The following is a 12,094-nucleotide window of genomic DNA, read 5'->3' as shown; positions in this document are numbered from 1 at the left end:
AGCTGACAACAAAATTCAAAAGTTTTTACAACTTCTGTGACTCAGTCACATCTGCAGAGTATCTTCTACAGCACCTTTATCTTTTTACAAATCAGCTTGTTCCTCAAATAGCAACACAGTTAATCTTTTAGATCTCTTACGGAAGATTGTTAGAAGTTGCCTTGTCAGGAGGATTTTACTGAGATTTTTAGGGATATTTTACCTGTGTGTTGTCACCAGTATTGATCATCTCAACTTTTCAGGTTTTTTCCTCCAGCAATTTCTTTTTTTTTTTTTACATGTGAGTGTCCAGTTATATCAGTTAAGCCATCACCACATGCTCTAGCACTGGCTTCCCACTGTCAGCAGCAGGACAGAGGGTATCCTCTGACAATAAATGTTTTTCATAATGTGTTTGCACTCCAGTAGATCTGGAGCTATCAATTTCCAGAGTCACTTGATCTTCTCTAGCTGTCCTACACCTGGTTTTAGGGTGAAACCTCCAAGCTCCTAGAAGGCCTTCCACACCTTTCACACTTAATACTTTTGTTTGGTTGGTTTTTTATATGCTTTACATATAATTGTTAGTAGCATCTTCCTTTTACTTATCTGGAATAATTTTTCTCAGATACTGAGAAGAATTGCAACTCTAAACCGTTTTAACTAATTGCACAGGTTTTTCTCTTTTGTTTTATTTTTACATGATGAAATATGGTGTCCAGAGGAGGGCCACAAGGCTGGTGGAGGGTTTAGAGGGGATGCCATATGAGGGGTGGCTGAAGGCACTTGGTCTGCTCAGCCTGGAGAAGAGGACACTGAGGGGAGACCTCATCACAGCTTATTGCTTCCTCATTAGGGAAGGAAGAGGAGAAGGCACTGACCTCTTCTCCCTGGTGATCAACAATAGGACCCAATAGAATGGTAGGAAGATGTGCAGAGGGAGGTTTAGGTTGGATATTAGGAAGAGATTCTTCACCCCAAGGATGGGGAGCACTGGAATAGGCTTCCCAGGGAAGCAGTAATGGCACAGAACCTGACAATATCCAGGAAACCTTTGGACAAAATCCTCAGTGACATGGTGTGAACTTTGTAGTTGTCCTGCTCTGGGGCGGGAGTTGGGCTGGGTGATCCAGGCTGTCTGAGGAGGCAGTTGAGACACCAACCCTGAAGATACCTAAGAAGACAGATGTGGTACCAGGAAACAGGGTTTAGTGGCGGACACTGCAGAGTTAGGGTAGTGGTTGGACTCAATGATCTTGAAGGTCTTTTCCAACCAGAATGATACTGTGATACTATGAAATACTGTGATGCTTTCAGTAAGAAACCAGTTAAGTCCTCAATGCCATGGTAATGGACAAGTTATTGCACTACAAAAACAGTGAGTATCTGGCCTACTCTTTTTCTCCCTAAAATTCAGGATTTTTAGAGACTTCTATGAAAACCACCCCCATCATCTCTTTTCTAACCTGAAGATTTCAGCTTAGCTGACTATTTTCAGTTCAGGTCAGAAAATAACCTATATGCCTACCCATCTTTGCTACCTTTCTCAGTACCTCTCCAACCTCTGTGTCTTTCCTGGCAACAGAATAATGAGAACCATGAGCTGAATCCAAAATCCCAATCTATTATAGACTTGAAGAACGTTCTTTCACCATCCATTTTTACATGCTTTTGAAGTTTATTTGCTTCCACAACTGCTTATGGTTTCAGAAAATTATCAGCAATGCCTTTTCCATCTCTTTGCCAAGTAATATTTAATGATCCCATCTGTGAAAGTCAGTGGTATTTTTCTAAATGTGGGTTGCTTTGCTTTGACACCCCCTCTGCTTGCAGACACTTACAATTGCAAGATAATTCTGCACCTTTTTACACTTAGCTTTAGGTTTCACTGCACTAACCCACTTCCTAAAAGTTTTTTGTAAGCCTGTAAATGGATGGCAAAACTTGCCATGCTACTTGAAACAGGTAGGACTTGACATGCAGAGACAGTGAGCACCACTAAGACATAGCAATAGCCTAAAAAACAGACCTTCAAATCAAATTACAGAATAATAGCCATTATTTTATTCTATTACACTATAGTTTTCAGCATTTGCTTATTTTGTATAATTTTCCCTTTCAGGTAATTATCATTATTTTTTATGCTAATAATGATTATGTGTTATGTTGTATGAATTTAATATTCTATTTACTATTTTGTTGTAAATTCCTCAGGAGTAATAGTCTAAAGAAAAAAATATAGGAATTTTACACTGAAGAAGATAAAATAAAAATTATATCTTCTTCTTGCATGTAACAGATCATGACTTTACCCATGTTCCTAATGTTCCAGTCAGATGATGTTTATGGACATGAAGCATGATATTATCCTGAGGATATTTTCATATAAGCATAGTTCAGTGGATATCTAATGCCAAATTACACACAGGTAAATACAGTATGTAAAATATTGTCCCATTAATTTAGTGATCAGCTGTGGCCAGAATTTCTCCTACTGAGAAGCTCAGAAAAGCAACCGCTGTAACATCACAGAGCATCTGTGCTGTCACAAAGCAGAGGTTCTCTTGAAGGTTTTATATTTAGATGTTTTCCTCATTCTGAAGAAAAGACTACATGAGCTAACTATGGCTTACCTCCTACCCCTGACCAGTGAACTGCATCTTTATGTCCTCAGTATTGCAACTCCAATTAAGTCCATTGAAGAAGACACTTTCTGAGAACTGCAGGTTGAGAGTCGATTGGATAAGCCATTGTATTTCATTGTGCTTATTTCTGCAAGACTGGAGAGATTACTCAGTCTCTGTCCTTTCTATACTGGGAAACATTGCTGAAGGATCTAGAACAGGCTGAACTTCTTGTTCCACACAGATCTGCACACAAATGGTATCCATGTAGGACTGGGGGAAGGGGGGAAAATATCCAGATATCCAGCACATGGAATTTGCTTCCCAATGAACATGGACTGGCATGCACTTTCCTTGAACCCCACTTGGAGAGAGGAAGAATTTGAAAGCTCAGTTAGCAACTCAGAAGAGGTGACGTAATTTGTTTTGGTGATATTTCTCAGTTACCACCTATTTAAGGCTGGCAGCTTTAAAAGATTTGTAGTGAACAAATGGACTTTAATCAAACTTCCTTTTTAAAAAATAACAAAATCTAGTACATCAAGTTGACAGGGAAAATATATGTCTAATTGGGGAAAATTCTATAATGCTGGCTGGAATACTTACTCACTTTGTAGCAAGAGACTATAATTTGTGCACAATTGTTCAGCACAAAGAAAAGCTGTCAGAAAAAGCATTTATTTGTCAATTGTTTTTTGCCTTTTTTTTTTTTTTTACTGATTTTTGGAAGCCTTCCTTGAAAAAAAAAAAAAAAGGAAGATAAAAACACATGTCCAAATCATTCAACATTTACAAAATAAGTTTTAAAGAACGTACAAAGAACGCAAACTGGTGAAGTCAGAGCCTCAACTGTGTCTTCTTCAGATATGAGACAACCACAGGGAAAAGAAGGTTGTGAGGGAGGTATTCAGACCTCTGAAAAACTAACTGTTGAAGTCAACTCAGTTGCTGAACCAGTTGCTAAAAAGCAGGGTAGTGGGCTGCAGCTCTCTGCCCTCCGTCCAAGGTTCAGCTCCGAGGAAGGCTCCCCTCACTCTTCCTCTCCTGCCCTTATCTTGCTCCCAGTTGGTCCTTGCCCTCCTTCTTGCCCAGGGCCCCACAGTGTTGTGCAGCCTCCCTCCACCTTGTCCCCCCACTTTCCCTTGTCATGCCTCCTGCTCGCTGGCCTCTCCCTGAGAGAGATTCATGGTCTTTTGACATGAAATATCTGATGTCAGGAGAGGAACATTTCCTAACTGAAGAACTGACAAGCTTCTTGAGTCTTTTCAAGTCTCTGAGGAGGCACATTCACAAGAATACCTCTGTGTCCTATTATTTAAGAAACAGTGCAAAATACAGATCCTCAGCCTCCCTATCGTCTTCTTCAGCAGCTCCCCAATTCTGTAATTGCCTAAAATTTCAGATGCTTCTCCCAGTGAAATTCCCCAGACACCAAACCTTCTATTGCTGGTCACACCCAGAATTGCTTAATTCTTGACAGTGAAGAGCAGCCAGACACTGAATTCATGGCTGAATTTTGTCAGAATTTTTAATCTAAGTTTTTCCCCCGTGTCTAGCAGCACAGCACTGGCTTTTCACTCTGCCAGACAGTGCCTCACACAAAGCAAAGAGAGATAAGAAGGTGCTACAGGCCTTCTTCTGCTCGACCCCAGCAGTCAGGTCAACTAAGACATGGTGCGATTTATCAGCAGAATTAAAGGAACTGTAATTTCTCCTACTCTACAAAGAAATCCCAGTAGAAATCCCTGTAGCACCACCCAGAACATCATACTACATACTTGCTTCTGTAATATGTGACGCTGTTAAGAGCTGAATAGCCACCCCATTCATGTAGTCTACATCTGACTCAATGGTGTAACATGAATCCTTAATCCTATAAAACTAATGTACTTTCCAAGTAACTGCAGAGCATAGGAAATACTTCCACTGACTGACCTCAGCCTCTCCCATCAAGGGGCTATCATGTCCAGGAGCCATGAGGTTCTGGATCTCTTCTTACACTCTTTTCTCTGGACCAATAGATAAGCCATGATTTGCCATGAAATTAAATCTGTGCAGCTTCAAGCTGGGACTCTGACTTCAGCTGGGCAGGAAGTGCCTAGGAGCTAGGTTCTCCAAGGTCTATGCCCTTTCATGGATTTAGACTACCATGCAAGTGCATTTTTGAAAATGATCTTAAGTAATAGGGCTAAGGCTAGAGTTGGAAGGGATCTTAAAGATTATCCAGATCCAATCCCAGACACCTCTTTCTGTATCAGGTTGCTCAGGGCCACATCTCACCTGCCCTTGAACACTTCCAGGGATGGGGCATCCACAACTTCCTTGGGCAACCCATGCCAGTGTCTCACCACCCTCATGCTGAAGAATTTCTTCCTAATATCTAACCTAAATCTCCCCTCTTCACATTTTAATCCATTCTCCCTTCTCCTCTTGCTACAAGCCCTAGTAAAAAGCCCCTCCCCAGCTTTCCTGTAGCCCCTTCAGGTACTGGAAGACCACTATGAGGTCTCCCCAGAGACTTCTCTTCTCCAGGCTGAACAGCCCCAACTCTCTCAGCCTGTATTCATAGAAGAGGTGCTTCATCCCCCTCATCATCTTCTCAGTCCTCCTCTGGACTTGCTCCAGGAGCTCCATGTCCTTCTTATGTTGGGGGCTCCAGTTCTTTGTTTGAGCTGGGAAATAGGATTTAATTTCCTGAGCTGTTTTTGGATACATGACTAAGCAGTCATTTACATTTGTACTTTTTATTTCATTTGCATCATTTGCATTTTCACTCATATTTTTTCAGGATCTCCTATGGGGCATTTTTGAATGTGTTACACATTCAGCTTTTTGCTCTGCAGACCAATCCCCAAGGTGCCAGGACAAAGGTGCTCATGTCCACCTAAGTCATTTAAAGGGCACAGGACTGCCATAATGGGCTGGCTTCAGCAGGAAATATTTGCTTTCTGCCTCCATTATCTTACCCCATATTACTTTGTAGGCATTTTTGCTGTTAATTTAGCTTCCTGCCTATTTAAGACAGAGGTGAGGTTTAGAGATTAGGCCTCAAAGGGAGTGTCTTCCACTCTGTTATGCAGATTTATGTGAAGGCAAATGTGTTGAATACCAAATTGACACCCTGAATTTTTTTTTGCAAAGGCATGAAAATGTAAAGAGGTATTCTGCCTTTCACTTCCAGAGCTGCTGTTCAAGCTAGCATGGGGACCTTCATGGGAGGAATATTTGCTGCTGCGATATTGATGTTCTTAATTAACTTTTACTTACTGGAATCCTTTCTCTTGTTTCATATAACTTTATCTTCTCTGCCTTGTCTTTTTATCACCTTTTTGTCTGTGTTTCTTACGATTTTCCATCAGCAGCCAGAGGGTAGATTTGTTTGCATTATGAATAGATTTCCAGTGTTAGCTTTATTTAGCTCTGTACTACTGTGTATCTGGTCAGATTGTTTCTTTATTTTAATGTTTTTAATCTGGTCTTATTATTCAGTGCTTTGTGATATGTAATTATAGGCATCATACTTAAAATCACAGAAATGTTCGAGTGTTGGTTGAAAGAGACCTCTGAAGTCTGTGGTCTGATCTTCCACCCACAGCAGGACTAGCACTGAGTAGATGAGATGAGCTGTAGCTTTGCCTAACATAGCATTGAAAACCCCCAGATAACCTCCTTCATCGCGTCCCTGGATAACCCGTTCCACTTCTGGTCTACCCAGCCAGTAGAAGAGAACAGTAGCTTCCCTTGATCAGCTGACCAAGATTTTCACAATGCATCTCAGTGTGACTTTTGCTCTGTTTGCAATGAGAGTGCAGCAATGGTCACATTTAACCTGGCATCTGCCACCACAATCTGCCGTTGAGCCGGTCACTTCCCAGACTACAGCAAAGCAGGGAGATATTCCTCTAAATGCACAGCTTTTCTTCACTGATCCTCATGGGGGCTTTGCTGGTGCAGTCAACTGTACAGTGGAGTCACATCAGCCATTGCCCTGAGCTGAGGGTCACCACAGGTTTGCATAGAGCATGCTCACTGTCCAGGTTGCTGATGGTCCTGAAAAACCATGCACCTCAGTATCAACCCCTGGCACACTCTCATATTACTGGTACACCAAGATATGCTGCAAGGCTTCATCATGGTAACCCAAGATAAGATCCCAAGCCTAGTGAGGCCAATGGGAATATTTTCAATGACTCTGCCAGTGCCCAGTGGTTGGGGTCCCTAGATATGATTAAGCTCAGACTTCTAGCTCCAAGCTGCTTGAGCATGTGCAGAAGCAGTTTCAAGCAATTATCCTCATCACTGAGCCACAGACAACAGCATATAACACATTTGGCCAGAAATTTTACTTCTCTGGGCTAAGGGCCAGGTATTTAGTCACTGGAGGCATCTTGTGCCAAAACCACATCTTTACCTGTAATAGGAGGTGATAGAATGAATATTATACTAGAGCTTTGCTGCTCCTGAGTGAAGTGTGCCATACTGTAAAATTATGTTTTGTTCATTACCAGCTAAAGTAGTATGTTACAATCACCAGTTCTGTGAGAGTTTTGCTACTCAGTTAAAAGAGAGCGCAAGATCACATCATAAATTAATACAGTAACATCACATTGCAGTGTCCCTTTTTTTTTTCCCATTTATTTTTAAGAACAAGTTAGTTTTAATTCTACATATGAATGGATAAATCTGGACTATTGAATTGTGCTTGAAGTGATAACATTTTAGTATAAGAGGACATCATTTAGGCATACCTTTGTATAGTTTCCAGGAAATACGTTCTTTTTTTGTGTTGTAAAAAGCCTCACTGAGTGAGGACTGCCCTGCACTATCCTAGGGAATATGAGTTAACTGTTCCACTTCAGTATTCTCAATAATTAAGTTCACATGACTTGTAAAGGTGTCTAAGTTTAAAAGAATGAAGTTCTGCTTCCCTGCACATAAATACGTATGTTACTCACTTGCCATTAAAAAGAGCATGTGGTAGAGAGCAGCATCTCTGCACAAAATTGTACATGCATTGTGAACCCCATTTTCTGTAGTAATTGCTTGAACTCAACAATTTTTTTCTTTTCCACCATGGGGGAGCAGAAGAGAGGGGAACAGCTGGACAGTGGTTTATCAGCAGGAATCCTGTCAAGACCACCTTGAGTAACTTAGAACTAGTGAGTTCTGAGGACAGTGATTTGTTGGGATGGGTCCACCTGGTGGCTGATGTGTAGAAGTTTAGCAAAAAAGATCAGCAAAGGAGAGTTAAATTAAGAAATGAAATCTAAGTGACAAAGAGACCATCTAGACCACATGCCAGAAGACCAACCTGGAGGAAGAAAAAGGAGAAGTGAACCCACCAAGCCCAGGACACTCTCCAAGGAAAGACTCAGCAAGAATGAGGTCAGATTTGGAGCAGAGAGTGGGGTGTCTAGGAAAGGAGTCTGTAACTTCTCTAGCACTTTTATAATTATTTATTAATAAAAGTGAATGTGTTTGAAAAACTCTTCTGATAGTACTGTCTGTCTCATCTATTCAGCACACAACTGCTGAAAGAATCAAGATCAAGAACAGGGAGATTCCCAGTTTAACACTGGCTTTAGGGTTGTGGAGTCCAGAAAGGGCAGAAAATTTACAGTCCAAAAACACCTTGGAAACCTGGATTAAGCAAAATTGACCTGGCTTTTCCCAGGCCCACTTGGCTTGTGAGAACGTGGGATTCAGCAATGATTCACAGAGCACTGGTATTCATCCAGAGCCAAGCTGCAGCTTCTGCACATCTTGTTCCCTGGATGGATACAGGATCCACGCCAGTTAACAAACTGAAAGCATCATTTAGCTCATTTGTTACACTGCAGCAGGGTTGGGTGAGGCTTCATGGAACTGTGCCAGTTTATAGACACCACTTTCTGGCCCCACTGAGATCACTATGGTGAAAGATTTTATTCTATTGCTTCAAATCAGCTTAAATTCTTGATTATTTTCCTATTAGAAAGAGTAATTATATTGAACACTTGGGCCTGAGGCCAGAAACTCTTAAAAATATAATTAAACAGGAATATTTTAGAGTGCTGTGTCAGTATAACAAGAATTCATAATCACATTAACATATATTCCCCCCTCTATGCCACCTTTTCTTAGAGTATCATCTCAACTTTAAGGTCTTAGCACTTCTCAAGGTTCCGCATAAGCTGCTTTCTTTGTACTTAAGTGTAGTTTAAGGAGCCATGTTCTAGACCATACTCAATACCATCACAACAGACTTTTTGCTTTACACTAAGCTCATCCATGTAGGAATGGACATTTCTCATGAACTGGTCCATGGCTACAGAACAAATTTTGGAAGACGCATAGAGCTGAACGTATTCTCAGGTCTTATCCTATGGAGTCACTCATGAAGTAGAGTCAAAACAGGCTGAGTCTCCCAAATATTAGCTTCATTATAGAAACAATGAGGTTGCTGAGAATATTTTTGCTGGGGTTTTGGTTTTCAGTTTTTATTTTGTACATTTCCTTTGGAACATCATCACTGAGGCTGCAAAATCCTGCTTATCCAGTACAAGAAAAAATCACTCTGCATATTTTTTCCCATTCTTAAACCATTAGCAACACTAAACTATGCCTACAGCATCCAGGTGTTTCCTACAGCTACACACACCTGAGACAGATCTCTGCTCCCAGAGGCCACCACTTTTATATCTGCAATGGAGAGGAAAGCATTGTTCCTGACCTGCACATAACAACACCCTTTTGTGCAACACTGAAATCTGTGCCCTGGAGAAGGAACAACTTCAATGTAAACACCAAACTGGCTGCCAGTTGGCTCTGCTTGCTGAAGCAACAAAAGCAAATCCTTTCCAACGTAATCTTTATCTCAGGAAGGGGAAAAAATAAATAATAAATAAATAAATGCAACTAATAGCAAACAATGTGAAGTATCCCTGTGGTGTACTTTCCAGCTGGCCAGGGAGCAGCACTGTGAAGTGGGTTGTTAGCTTTTCAGATTTAAATGCAGATTAAATTATAACACTTCAAGCATGGGAAAGAAATGCTCTTCCATATTCCTCCTCTTGCCTTTCAAAGGACCATAGAACCCATTCCCCTTCTCATTCAGAAGTAACGTGCAATGGATAATTCCAGGCAAGTGGCAAAAACATCTTTGTTGACAGGTGGTTTTGGAAGGGACAGAAGTTGTTCCTCAGAAGAACGAGTGCCTGAAAATGAGGGCATTGGTGCTGAATGTATTGAATGGATTTTCCTTCTGACCAGTTCCAGGTTGACTGTGATAGCTGAAGCACACGAGATGCGCCCTCCACCACCTTGCATTCTGAGACCACTCTGTGATGTGAAGCAGAGCTTGCTTTGCCAGGACAAGCAGGAGATGCCCTTCAGACCTGCTCTCCTGACCCAAACTGCTGGCAGACACTGAGCTACTGCTGCTGTGCCACAGCATGATGAGGCCAGAGCATCTCACATCCCCATCCACAGCACTTATTGTGGAGGGGAGAAGCTAAAACCTGGCATGAAGTTCTTGCCTTTGAAATATGACACACACATACGCTTGCATCCTGAAGAGGAATCTGCAAGAAAATTTGCTGGAGAGTTTATCTGTTGCGTATCAGTGAAAAAGTTGCAAGAGGAAGATTTTTCCTCTCTTCTGCTTCCTCTACTTTGTTTTCTTCCTATTTGTCCTAACAACAAAATTAATTATTTTTCTTTAGCAAAGAAAAGGACTTTTTTCAATGAGGAAAAGGACCATGAAATAATGTTTTGCCAGATACCTAGATCTTCTTTTGAACAATAGAGACACATAGTTCACAGTGATTTTTAAATAAAAAGCTCATTTGAAAGATTGTATGTAAAGGGAATGGAAAGGCACAATTTTTTGAGTTAAATAATTTATTTTTTTTCTTTTCAGGCTCTTCATTCCTCTTTGTGTTTAGTAGGGAAAAGCAATTAATCTTTTCACAAAATCCTTTAGAGGATTGTGTCTAAAAGACACAAAGTAATTTAGAGCTTTCCAGATATAGGCAGTGGTGAAACCAAGCAGAACAATATCACCATTGGTCTGCTTCGGTTTGCAGTTGCTCAAGGTTTGACATCTCTCCAGTCCATTTCTGCAGCCTGGAAAGAAGTCCAAGAATCCTTGAAAATCCCAAGCCCAAAATGATAGAGCCAGATCTGCCAGAAGCCCAGCTCACAGGTACCACAGCTACTGAGGAACCCAGAAGAGCAGCTGACAGAAATCAGCCCCTAGGAATAATCTCCTTTTGAAAATATAACTCCTTACATACTGTGTTTTGGGTTTGATAAATACTGAAACCTCCAGAGAGAAAAAATTGGTTTTCCCTGCAGCTATGCCAGTTTACTAGTACTTTTGGCTATGGCTAAGTAAGAATTTAGCCTTCACAGACATTGACATGCATATTGGTCTTCTGTCACAAGCAGCAAGAAGAAGTCTGCAGCCCCTCTCCTCTTCTGATGCATCTTTTGAGTTATAATTTCCACTTTTTGGGGCTTCTCTTACCAGGACATTTCCCCTACTTTAAAGAAAATGAGTAGACAATATTTACCAAAAAAACCCCGTGCAAATTAAACAGAAGGTGGCACTCATCACTGGTATTCAAAAGAAACTAAAGATTCATGTCTGATACCTATAGCTTGGAAAACATTTTCACTGAAACCTCAAAATAAGTTACAGAGAGAAGCCTCCTGCCAAGGTCTTTATTGCTGAGGGGATTCAGCAGCAATACCAGCTTAAGGGATTTCATTTTGTCTCTCACATCTTCCCATGCCCCTCCAACATAGAGACATCAAACTCCCATATTGCGACAGACCATGGCAACTATTCCTTGTCATGCTGTGAGCTAGATCCAGGTAAAATATGCTATTTTTTAATCCAGACCAGTCCCCTAAGCCATTTCCCACTGCGGCCATAAGCACAGAACCACAGAATCACAGAATCTCGGGGGTTGGAAGCGACCTTGAAAGATCATTTAGTCCAACCCCCCTGCCAGAGCAGGATCACCCAGAGCACATCACACAGGAACGTGTCCAGGAGGGTTTGGAATGTCTCCAGTAGAGGAGACTCCACAACCTTTCTGGGCAGCCTGTTCCAGTGCTCTGTCACTCTCACAGTGAAAAAGTTTTTCCTTATATTTACGTGGAACCTCCTGTGCTCCAGCTTGAACCTGTTGCCCCTTGTCCTATCATTGGACATCACTGAAGAAAGCCTGGCTCTGTCCTCCAGACACTCACCCTTAACATATTTGTAAACATTGATGAGGTCGCTCCTCAGTCTCCTCCAAGATAAAGAGACCCAGCTCCCTCAGCCTTTCTTCATAAGGGAGAAGTTCCACTCCCTTCATCATCTCTGTGGCTCTGCGCTGGACTCTTTCAAGCAGTTCCCCATCCATCTGGAACTGAAGGGCCCAGAACTGGACACAATATTCCAGATGCAGCCTCACCAAGGCAGAATAGAGGGGGAGAAGAACCTCTCTTGACCTACT

The sequence above is a fragment of the Apus apus genome, chromosome 2 (genome assembly GCF_020740795.1).
Source record: "Apus apus isolate bApuApu2 chromosome 2, bApuApu2.pri.cur, whole genome shotgun sequence".
NCBI lineage: Eukaryota > Metazoa > Chordata > Aves > Apodiformes > Apodidae > Apus > Apus apus.
Note: the sequence above shows the minus strand (reverse complement) of the source record.